This window comes from Phyllobates terribilis, unplaced genomic scaffold, assembly GCF_046119375.1.
Source record: "Phyllobates terribilis strain yellow unplaced genomic scaffold, ASM4611937v1 Scaffold_172__1_contigs__length_4051808, whole genome shotgun sequence".
Classification (NCBI taxonomy): domain Eukaryota; kingdom Metazoa; phylum Chordata; class Amphibia; order Anura; family Dendrobatidae; genus Phyllobates; species Phyllobates terribilis.
Genome location: NW_027362932.1, coordinates 3,810,016 through 3,822,570, shown reverse-complemented (window position 1 = coordinate 3,822,570; position 12,555 = coordinate 3,810,016).

The window sequence follows — 12,555 nt, the reverse complement described above, 5'->3', positions numbered from 1 at the left end:
CGCAGCGTAAACGCTGCGCTCAAAAATCCGCAGCATGTCATTTAATCTTGCGTAAACGCTGCGTTTTCGCCGCCATTGACTTGCATTAGAACGCGCCAATACCGCAAGACTGCATCTGTACTTGTGTAGCACCCCGAGGACTCGGCTGCTACAGGGGTATTGCACCTCAAACCAGAGGTGTGGTATTCCACTCCCGGGTAAGGATGGAGTGTGGAACAGAGCTCAGATAGCTGCATGCACTACACTCACCCCATTTCCGGGGGACAGAACAACGGTACTCCCACCAGGTAGATGTGCAGGTACGACAGCGTCTGTCCCTGGCTGGAGTGGGGAGGAACATCCTAGTGGTGTAGGAGCAGATAGGGGAGGGACTCTGGGCATAGGTAGGAGCCCATTGGGTGCTAGTCACCTGGGCTCGGGTGTCAGAGGGAGTATATAAGGTGGGCACCATCTTAAGACAGGGTTCAGTTCAGCCTGGAGGAGTTGTGAGAGGAGCTCAGCCAGAGAGGGCTGACAGGGAGCTGTGGCTCCGTCTGGGCCCAGCTCCAGAGCCAGGCCTGAAGCCGAGAGAGAGAGAGAGAAGGAAGAAGAGGAACACAGAGAAAGGCCCAGAGACGCAAGCATAGAGGGAACCCTGAGATCCCACGAGAGAACCAAAACGGGTGAAGGGTTGGCAGAGAAGGGTACCGGATCCCAAACTGGTGGAGGCCAATTATCCTTAGCCAGGAACCGGAGGTCGTGGTCAAGTTTTGGCACGACCCCTCACCACATCCACCAGGAAGGCACGCCACATAGGGTCAGGGAAACCGGAGAGAGGTTTTACCCCCATAAGGCCCGAGGAAGCCGGACAAAGGTGGGTCCCTGGTGGGGACGGCCAGTAGGAAGGAAGAGAGGGGAGCTCTGGACCACGCTCTGGAATTGCCTGGGAGTTGGCCGAGTCCCTGACCTGGTGGACGCAGCATGACTCGGGTGGTCCTACTGTGCACAAGGACCTGATAAAGAACTGTGAGTAAAGCTTTTGAAACTGCACTTCCCGCCTCCGTGTTCCGTCGTCACACCTGCACCATCGGCACTGGGACGCCCGCACCATCACTCCCATCATCATCTCTAGCATATCTGCCCTGAGGCCATACTCCTCCCGTGGGGAGTCATCTCATTCTCAGCTGCACAAACAACACCGGCCTCAGCGGTCTGCCGTGCAGCGGCGGTTTCGTAACCGCAATCCACGGGTGGCGTAGTCGAACATTCTAACATCTACTGCTAAATACTGCCACTCAGTTTGACTCCCTGGGCACGGACCGGGTCACCGCCACGAGACTACTACCCCCATCTGATCCGGCTCCGGGTAAGCCCCCGTGCGCGCGATGCCGCACGACACAGGCCCAGGGGCGCGTCAACTTTGGCATAGTCGGCAGGATTACGTGCCCGCAACCACCGGGTACTGCGTGCCTGAAGAAAAGTTCACATTTACCTCAAAAAGGAGTCTCCCGCCAATTCCGGAGGGTTCCCGCCATCGGACGCCATCTCGGATCGTTTCCCGCCGTTTGCCCGCCATCTGCAGCCTTTTCCCGCCATCCACGGAGTTTCCCGCCATAAGGAGACGATTCCCGCCATCTGAGACGATTTCCCGCCCTGGCAGAGCGGACTCCATTATGGGCGTGCCAGAGGGTGGCAAGAAGCCACCTCCCATCGTGGGCCAGGTCCAAGAATGGCGCCAAAAGCGGAAACCGCCCCCGCCAGCAGAGACTGCAATGATAGAAATGTCCATCAGCGTGAGGGGGCTGCCCCTGGAACTGACTGTCACCAAGTTGCCCCGGGACCACCCTCAATGGGGGCGGATACCGAACAAAAGAGAGAAGATGGGTGCGGCCTGGAGGAGTCTGGACAGATTGCACCCGGAGATGGAGGAAGAGTCGATCAGCACCGACCCTGTGGTCCGGAACCTGTTGCAGGCTGCCACCCCAGAAGGCCTGGTGGAGATCCTGGCACAACTCCCCAGAGATCGGGAGCGTGCACAGACCGCGCTGGAGGCCTTGGCCCGGAAGATGGCCCGGGTACAGCAAGAAGCGCTGGCCGAGTGGAGAAGAGAGATGGTCCAGCAGGCTGGAACCCGCCAGCAGAGGACGCCACCCGCAACGTGGAGCATGTCTGCCCCTGAGGATGGTGCAGGAGGGACGAAGGCCGGAGACGACGCCGCGGAGGGAGCCGCAGGGATGGAAGCAGGTAATGGGGACGTCATCACCCCGTGCCCAGTAGCCGCAAGCCTGCCCCAGTTCCCCGTCGCAGAGCCCGAAGTTCCACTCACCGCGCCCGTTGCTGCACCGCCGCTGCTCCCGACTAGGCCTCAAGCGGAAGGAGCCGCGGTCGCGCCCTCTGTTACGCCACGCCCCTTGACCCAAAGCGCGGCAAAAGAGGAAGTACCCCCGGCCTGGTCGCAGGGCCGAGTACCCCCGGGCGCCGCAGTCTCCACAGCGCCCTCTACCTCCACAGTGCCACCGGCCTGGTCGCAAGGCCTAGGGAATCCGGGCGCCGCAGCCCCTCCAGCGCCCTCATTCCCAAAGGTGCCATACCTGGATCCAAAGAGGATGCCCACGTCCTGGACGCAAGGACGAGTACCTCCGGGCGCCGCTGCCCCCACAGCGTCCTCAATTTCCACAGTGCTGCCCCTGGGTGAAGATCTGTTTGCGCAGCATACTTGCCCGGATGGACAGCCCTTCGTGTGGCCACCGGAGTACGTGAACCCCCGACTCCGGAAGGAATGGCCCCTGTGTGAGCCTCTGATCCCGGCTCCGGCACCCGCCAACATTGTCCCGCTCCCATTGGAAGAGGCCCAATTTGCATGGGACCCCACCGGTGAAAACCTCATGGGGTTCACCCAAGAGACCCGGGCGGCCGCAGCCCAGCGTGAGGAGTGTTGCCGTCAACAGCTGGAGGTCTTTGGGAGAGAACGGCGAGAGAGGCGGATCCGCGAGGAACAACTGCAGGTCCAAAGCGCGGAGCAGAAACGCCGGGCCCGACGAAACCCCCGTACGGCCCACGGTCCCCGCGCCACCGGGACTGTGATAAAGTTTCAACTAGAGAACGGCTGGGGCTTTATCCGGGATCACCGAACCCCCGGCGACGTCTTTGTTACCCGCAGGGATGTCGAGAGCCACCTACCGGAGGGACACCGTGGACGTGATCTCTACCCGGGTGACGTGGTCACCTTCACCCGGCACCAGTGTGCCAAGGGACCGTACGCCCTTCACGTACACCGGTTAACCGAGGAGGAGCTGCAGTACGAGGAAAGCCAAGAGTACCCGGACGGGTCTGAAGACTACCCTCAGGAGGGAGCACAGAGAGGACATAGCTACTGAAGGGAAGTAGCATGAACAAAGAACTGTATATAGTTACCCGTCGGGGTACCTAAGTTGCTGCTAATCGGAGTGTGGTCCCCGTTGGGACTAGTATGGAACTATTAAAGAACTGTTACCTGTGTGCCCCTAATCCCTTACCAGGCTGAGGACTGTGAGCAGCCATTCCCCTGTTACCACTGGCCGAGGACTGAGAGCGGCCATACCCTGTAAATAGTTGCGCTTCCTTAAGCGTCCCCTTCTGGTTTTATAAGAAACTGTTTTTCTCTAGTGACTGTTGCACCTTACCTGGTCACAAGTTGCACCGTGGCCAGAGGATCAAGAACGTTTTATATGGAAAAAGTTTTATATTGCAAGTTTACGCTGCTAAAATAATAATGTTTTCGTAATGTTTATACCTGTAACGTTCTAAGAGAAAAGTAACTCCCATAAAGGGATGAGTTTAGTTAATGTTTTATATGTTAGTGTATATTTTAAAATTTTGTATGTTTTATTATGTTTTGCTCTTTTCCAGCCCGAGGACGTGCTGTGGTTTACCGGGGGGGAATGTAGCACCCCGAGGACTCGGCTGCTACAGGGGTATTGCACCTCAAACCAGAGGTGTGGTATTCCACTCCCGGGTAAGGATGGAGTGTGGAACAGAGATCAGATAGCTGCATGCACTACACTCACCCCATTTCCGGGGGACAGAACAACGGTACTCCCACCAGGTAGATGTGCAGGTACGACAGCGTCTGTCCCTGGCTGGAGTGGGGAGGAACATCCTAGTGGTGTAGGAGCAGATAGGGGAGGGACTCTGGGCATATGTAGGAGCCCATTGGGTGCTAGTCACCTGGGCTCGGGTGTCAGAGGGAGTATATAAGGTGGGCACCATCTTAAGACAGGGTTCAGTTCAGCCTGGAGGAGTTGTGAGAGGAGCTCAGCCAGAGAGGGCTGACAGGGAGCTGTGGCTCCGTCTGGGCCCAGCTCCAGAGCCAGGCCTGAAGCCGAGAGAGAGAGAGAGAAGGAAGAAGAGGAACACAGAGAAAGGCCCAGAGACGCAAGCATAGAGGGAACCCTGAGATCCCACGAGAGAACCAAAACGGGTGAAGGGTTGGCAGAGAAGGGTACCGGATCCCAAACTGGTGGAGGCCAATTATCCTTAGCCAGGAACCGGAGGTCGTGGTCAAGTTTTGGCACGACCCCTCACCACATCCACCAGGAAGGCACGCCACATAGGGTCAGGGAAACCGGAGAGAGGTTTTACCCCCATAAGGCCCGAGGAAGCCGGACAAAGGTGGGTCCCTGGTGGGGACGGCCAGTAGGAAGGAAGAGAGGGGAGCTCTGGACCACGCTCTGGAATTGCCTGGGAGTTGGCCGAGTCCCTGACCTGGTGGACGCAGCATGACTCGGGTGGTCCTACTGTGCACAAGGACCTGATAAAGAACTGTGAGTAAAGCTTTTGAAACTGCACTTCCCGCCTCCGTGTTCCGTCGTCACACCTGCACCATCGGCACTGGGACGCCCGCACCATCACTCCCATCATCATCTCTAGCATATCTGCCCTGAGGCCATACTCCTCCCGTGGGGAGTCATCTCATTCTCAGCTGCACAAACAACACCGGCCTCAGCGGTCTGCCGTGCAGCGGCGGTTTCGTAACCGCAATCCACGGGTGGCGTAGTCGAACATTCTAACATCTACTGCTAAATACTGCCACTCAGTTTGACTCCCTGGGCACGGACCGGGTCACCGCCACGAGACTACTACCCCCATCTGATCCGGCTCCGGGTAAGCCCCCGTGCGCGCGATGCCGCACGACACAGGCCCAGGGGCGCGTCACTTGCGTAATTGGTGCGTTCTAATGTGCGGATGGTACCCGGGTGTGGAGGAGAGGAGAGTCTCCTCCACACCCAGGTACCATTAAAAAAGCTGTAAAACAAGAATAAAATAAAAAATATATATATACTTACCATCTGTCGGCCCGCGCAGCGCTCCTGCTTGCTTCCCGGCACTTGCAGTGAGTTGTAGGACCTGCGGTGACGTCAGAGTCATGTGACGGGTCACGTGACGCTGACGTCGGCAGGTCTTTCAATTCAAAGTTGCCGGGAGAACGGAGTGTAAAGCAGGACAGCGCGGGCTATCGGAAGTAAGTATATACACTCTCTCGGGTCACACTATATAAATCCATGCTGTTTGCATGGATTTATATACTGTGACCTAGTTGTCAAGCACTTTCCAGGTGATGCTAAAATCGCCTGGAAAGCGCTTGTCAATCTGCATGCGGAAACGTATGTGAATCTGCATGTGGATCCGCATGTATTCTGCAGGAAAAACGCATGCACAATCTGCATGCATTTTTTCTGCCAGGGAGATGCAGAAATGATGCAGAAATTTTCTGCTTCATTTCTGCATCGTGTGCACATAGCCTTAGAGTAAAAAAAAAAAAAAGACACTAAATAAACTATGCAAAGTAGCAATGTCATTACCGCCATGTCTTCCAGGAGCTGTAAACCATCTTTTTCTTTAAGGCATGCCCTAGCGAGATTGCAAAAGGTATGGATGTTTGGTGCAATGCCTCTCTGTGCCATCATAGGCAACAGCTGCTGTAAAGAGACCATTCAGACGATCAGTTTTTACACTGTACGTGTGGCATGAAGTGTGGAAGAATCGGCACTAAGTTTCAGAATGTGTCAGTGTTCTCCATGACAGCCAACCAGATGCCACGTTTCATTTTACCAGGGCAATAAAAGAAGAGCTCTGATTGGTTGTTATGGGTATCACTGTCCGTTTCGACAAAAAGTATGTTTCTGCATGAGGCCCGACGCATTTTCAGAAAAAGAGAAATGCTAAAATCTGTATTAAACAGTATTCACACATAAAATATTGCTGCGTCCAACTGAATGTTGCATTTTGGCGGCAGCGCACAAAACGCCTTCATATAGGCTCAGTGCACAATTCCCTGCCGAAGAGCAAATTCACACAAGCACAATGCTTTGTGTTCAGGGGAAAAAAAGGCCATTTTTGATCCGTCCAGCGTCCATTTGTCATCCATAACTAAAAAAAAACCTAATAGAAGGCCAGACACACTTTCCTATGTAATCTATGCAGTGCGTCCGGTAAAACATACCTGCCACACGGATTGTGTCTGATTGTTGTGCAGCCTTTGAAATCTACGGTTATATCTCATTTAAAAAACGGATGGATGAGATAAGCGCCTGTAGCCATTATTCCCCCACAGTCTGGTGGTCAATCCATTCATGTGGAATATTACACTGGGTGACATGGACATCACACAGACCAAAAACACAAATGGAGGAAATCTTTCTTGATGGTGCGGCCAGAAAAAGCAAAAGGCCTCATTCACACATCATGTTGCACGTGGAGGTTTATCCCTTTTTTCATGGATACATCACATACCCAGTATAATCTATGGTGCTATTCACATGTCCGTCTGTCTGTCTTTTTCCGATATCACAGATGAAAAGAGCCGATACAAGTCTATGGGTCTGTGCAAAAACATTCAGCACCCGGATGGCAAAGAATAGGAGAAGCTCTGTAATTCAAGGATTTATTTATCCATCCGTCAAACATTGATGGGAAAAACGGACACACAGACCAAACACTGATGACACACGGAACAAACACTGCTGACACCAGGGCCATTTTTTCCATGTACGTGGTTAAATATGGACATGTAAATGAGAAAATGTGTCATACTTTAGACTCTTTTGCTGGCTTGCCTTGCATCACTTTTTTTGCCCCCCAATTTTCAAGCAATTTAGTGCATGCTGTTGTATTTAAAGCCATGCCCCTTCTGTCAAAGCCATGCCCCTTCTGTCAAAGCCATGCCCTATCTTTCAAAACTATGCCCCTTCTTTCAAAGAAATGCCCCTTCCTCAAAGCCATGCCCCTTCTTTCAAAGCAATGCCCATTCTTTCAAAGCAATGCCCCTTCCTTCAGAGCCATGCCCCTTCTGTCAAAGCCATGCCCCATCTTTCAAAGCCATGCCCCTTCTTTCACAGCCATGCCCCTTCTTTCAAAGCCATGCCCCTTCTTCAAAGCCATGCCCCTTCTTTCAAAGCAATGTCCCTTCTGTCAAAGCCATGCCCTATCTTTCAAAACTATGCCCCTTCTTTCAAAGAAATGCCCCTTCCTCAAAGCCATGCCCCTTCTTTCAAAGCAATGCCCATTCTTTCAAAGCAATGCCCCTTCCTTCAGAGCCATGCCCCTTCTGTCAAAGCCATGCCCCATCTTTCAAAGCCATGCCCCTTCTTTCACAGCCATGCCTTCTTTCAAAGCCATGCCCCTTCTTCAAAGCCATGCCCCTTCTTTCAAAGCAATGTCCCTTCTGTCAAAGCCATGCCCCATGTTTCAAAGCCATGCCCCATCTTTCACAGCCATGCCCCTTCTTTCAAAGCCATGCCCCTTCTTCAAAGCCATGCCCCTTCTTTCAAAGCCATGCCCCTTCTTTCAAAGCCATGCCCCTTCTTTCAAAGCCATGCCCCTTCTTTCAAAGCCATGCCCCTTCCTTCAGAGCCATGCCCCTTAATTCAAAGCCATGCCCCTTCTTTCAAAGCCATGCTTAGAAACAATTAGGCAGATATCTAAAAGTGTAGTTTCTATATGAATCGGTTGGAACTGTGGCGTCCCTGAGGGTTCAGTCGCCACAGGGGTACTGCACCTCAGATCGAGGTGCGGTATCTCCTCTCCGAGGTAAGGATGGAGCACCACACGGGACCCAGCCTCAGCACTCAACACTACACCACTCCTGTCCTGTGGGGGGCTTATATGCACCAGGGTGCAAAACCAGCCGGGATAGAGGAGATGGGGGGACGACCAAAGATAGGGGAAACCATGTAGTGGGTGAGGGTGGAGGACACACTTTTAGGTTACACTTACTGATACATATTTAATACACGGCCATCTTAGGTTCAAAGTCTTTGATTGTGATCTTTATCGCTGATAGTGGCTTTCTGCTGGAACCTGCAGCTTGTTGAAGATACACGGTCCTCGTACTCTGGGCTTGAGGTGAGGAGTGGGTTAGAGTTAACCGCTGTATCTACCCGGTCAAGGTCCCTACCTAAGAAGGCCTGGAGGGGAGCGGAGGAGTAAAGCTCCACAGGCAAAAGGATCCCAGGGGATACGGACGGAGCAGCATACGCCACCTGTACTTCTTACTCTGGCCTAGTCAGAGGGATTCCTGCTGCAAGAGGGGTACCGGCCCCCGATATCTGACTCTGTTACTTCACGTCTCAGTCGGAAAAGCCCAGAGGCCTTCTGGATCCCTAAGGGGGATATGGACGGAGCGGCGTAGGCCACCCGTATCTCTTAAACTGCGCTGATGCAGCGGGAACCGGCCTTTCACCAAGTTCATACCACACACACAGTCAGGAGGAGACTTAATGGGAGAACTCACCAAGGAGAGGAACATTCTGGTCCAGGGGTCTCGTTAAGTGCAACTAAACTACCCGGAGTGTGCTGAACCCCTTCCTGGTGGTCGCAGCGCGCCGTGAGGAGCAAGGAGAAGCTTTGTGCTTACTACTGAAACAACGTGAGTAAAGCTTGGAAGACTTCACCCCTTGCCTCCGTTATCCTGTCCTGCGCGGCACCGCACACACACCACCAACCTCCAGACTTTCCTCTCTCTCTGCCCTGAGGCCCTGCTCCGCCTGTGGGGAGTAGTACCAGCTGAGCTGCCACGACACCCGCCTCAGAGGACTGACGCAGCGCTGGTGGTAATCACCGGGAACCACAGGTGGCGTAGTCGACAAATAACCACTCATCTGCTAGCCCATATTTTTAATGTGTGCGCCCTGGGCACAGACCGGGTCAAGGCCGGGACTGCATCCCCCTCTTCCACCGGCCCATCGTCCAAGTACACCTTTTCCAGGGAGGGCTAACGCTACCTGAGTAGTAGTGGGTCACACAGAACCATTTGCTTTGGATCGTTATTAAGCAATAGTAAAAAAAAAAAAGGTATTCACTTTTAAGAAAAAAATATATATAAAAAGTCAGGCAGATCTGTCACACGCTTTACAAATGATTTCATGCAGCAAATATAATCCCACAATGCGGTAACATCATTCACCTACTGTACCTCAGCCTCTTTACTGTCAGATAGCGTGGATCTTCTCACAAGCCGTGTTAATTATTTTATGATGGCTTTTTAACATTTAAATGATAAAATAAAAACCATTCCCTTACCAAAGCCGACTGCAGCTTCAGAGTTTTACTCCTCTTCAACACCAAAGTGTTAAAAAAGGTGAGATCTGGCTGTACTCCGTAGGCGTCCATAGTGGCCCGGACGGCAGATTCTGACCCCACTTCTGCTCTCATGACTGCCGCTAGGAGGGTGAAGGTCTTTATTGTAGGACAGACGTTGTCTTCTTTCATCTTCTGAAGAACGCCCCCTAAGTCGCCAATCACTGCCAATCGGTCAGATGGGGTATTGACATTTGCAAGTGACACAATTTTTCCCGTATTTACAGACAGGTCCAGGAGGTTTGGCACATTACTGGCATCAAAAGAGGGCACGCTGGGAAAATGGTCAGCCGTACTCACCACGGCCAGTGCCTGTGAGCCTGCCAAGTCCTCAGCTGTGCCATAGTTGCCACTTGGAATTGAGGAATGGCCCAGGAGCATGGGCTGCCCACCTCTTCAGGACTATCCTTTCTTTTCTTCACTTGCTGGCTTTTCCTGTCTTGCTTCTCTTTGCCTGCACTTAAAGTCAGGGCTGCCAGTTCCTTAGAGTGCGTGAGTAAATGTAGAGCGTCAGCGGTGTCTCCAATCCCACAGTCTCGGGGGGCACAAAGAAGCAGGTTATAGGTGATTACATGCGGCTTTACCCCCATGTGCCGCATCTGCCTCCAGACCTGAAGCACAAGATGGCGTATACAGTCATTATCCACATTACATTCACGCAAATATGTACACCCCGTCACAGAGAAAGCAGTAACTGGACACGGACTAGCTGGCATGTAATGGCAGTACCCTATTATAATGATGCTCCCATATGTCAGAGGGTCACATTGGTAAAGCCGGTGCCCTCCAGGATGAAAAGCTTTGTGGAGGGCTTGGGCCATCTACTTATGTCATTTCCAAACGTGTGTCTACATAATAAATAGGCAACTTCTACTAGTAAATTCTGTGCTATTTTCTGTATCTGTGAAGCCTTGCCCACTGGTTTTCCCATGGTCTCCGAACAGCGCGCTTACCCGTGTAATAAGACCCCGATGCCAGCGCGCCTACCCGTGTAATAAAACCCCGATGCCAGTGCGCCTACTCGTGTAATAAGACCCCGATGCCAGCACGCCTACCCGTGTAATAAAGACCCCGATGCCAGCGCGCCTACCCGTGTAATAAGACCCCGATGCCAGCGCGCCTACCAGTGTAATAAGACCCCGATGCCAGCACGCCTACCCGTGTAATAAAGACCTGATGCCAGCGCGCCTACCCGTGTAATAAGACCTGATGCCAGCGCGCCTACCCGTGTAATAAGGCCCCGATGCCAGCGCACCTACCCGTGTAATAAGGCCCCGATGCCAGCGCACCTACCCGTGTAATAAGACCCCGATGCCAGCGCACCTACCCGTGTAATAAGACCCCGATGCCAGCGCGCCTACCCGTGTAATAAGACCCCGATGCCAGCAAGCCTACCCGTGTAATAAGACCCCGATGCCAGCAAGCCTACCCGTGTAATAAGACCCGATGCCAGCGCGCCTACCCGTGTAATAAGACCCCGATGCCAGCAACCCTACCCGTGTAATAAGACCCCGATGCCAGCGCGCCTACCCGTGTAATAAGACCCGATGCCAGCGCGCCTACCCATGTAATAAGACCCCGATGTCAGCGCGCCTACCCGTGTAATAAGACCCCGATGCCAGTGCGCCTACCAGTGTAATAAGACCCCGATGCCAGTGCGCCTACCCATGTAATAAGACCCTGATGCCAGCATGCCTACCCCTGTAATAAGACCCCAATGCCACAGCGCCTACCCATGCAATAAGACCCTGATGCCAGCACGGGTATTCCGACTGGCCATTACAGGTTGCAGATGGAAGTGCCGTTGGGGGGGGGGATATGCCAACCGAAGACAGCGAAAATCATGCAAAACGTCAAAAAATAACTTATCAGCATGCTGCCTACTGTAACAGTCCACCTAAAGTGGCCGACCGCGGTATTCCCTTTGTTACTAAAAATCTGGCACAAAATCCTTATCTACTAGCCAGTCTAATCACCGGCCAGTCTAATCACTGGCCAGTCTAATCACTGGCCAGTCTAATCACTAGCCAGTCTAATCACTAGCCAGTCTAATCACTAGCCAGTCTAATCACCAGCCAGTCTAATCACCAGCCAGTCTAATCACCAGCCAGTCTAATCACCAGCCAGTCTAATCACCAGCCAGTCTAATCACCAGCCAGTCTAATCACCAGCCAGTCTAATCACCAGCCAGTCTAATCACTAGCCAGTCTAATCACTAGCCAGTCTAATCACTAGCCAGTCTAATCACAAGCCAGTCTAATCACTAGCCAGTCTAATCACTAGCCAGTCTAATCACTGGCCAGTCTAATCACTGGCCAGTCTAATCACTAGCCAGTCTAATCACTAGCCAGTCTAATCACTAGCCAGTCTAATCACTAGCCAGTCTAATCACTGGCCAGTCTAATCACTAGCCAGTCTAATCACTAGCCTTGCGCCAAACTTCTAACAGAAATCTCCTATCAGAATCGCAAGAAAGGAATCAGCAGGCGATCTCTTAGACCAGTCTGAACTAGGACTAAGTAAAGGAGCTAATACAATATAAAGAGGTGAAACTGTTACCAAAGCCTTGTTATTCCGCTCACAGTAACGTCTGAGCCAGCGTCGCTGACACCTCTGCGGGCCGATTTATGCTTTTAGAAAAGTCACATGAGTATCACTACACATGAGACTTCTGCAGCCGGACAGGAGTCCTGCCCCGGCTTCTGCCCTCCGCCACGCGTCATCTACAAATATGACAGGCGGGTGGGAGACGCCACATCTCTACTTAGATAAATGTCCTGCTTTATCTCCTGTGCATTGGCACAAGGACGGGTATGTGCCTGCGGGCCGTCAGCATCTTCCCTGAGGAGAGCGGGCACCTTCCCGGCCGCCGCACACCGGAGATGCAGGTCCGGTGCAGGAATAACTGTGTTCCTTTGGCAGGATTGCCAGAACTTGTTCCCTCTACTTGTCGGCACCACC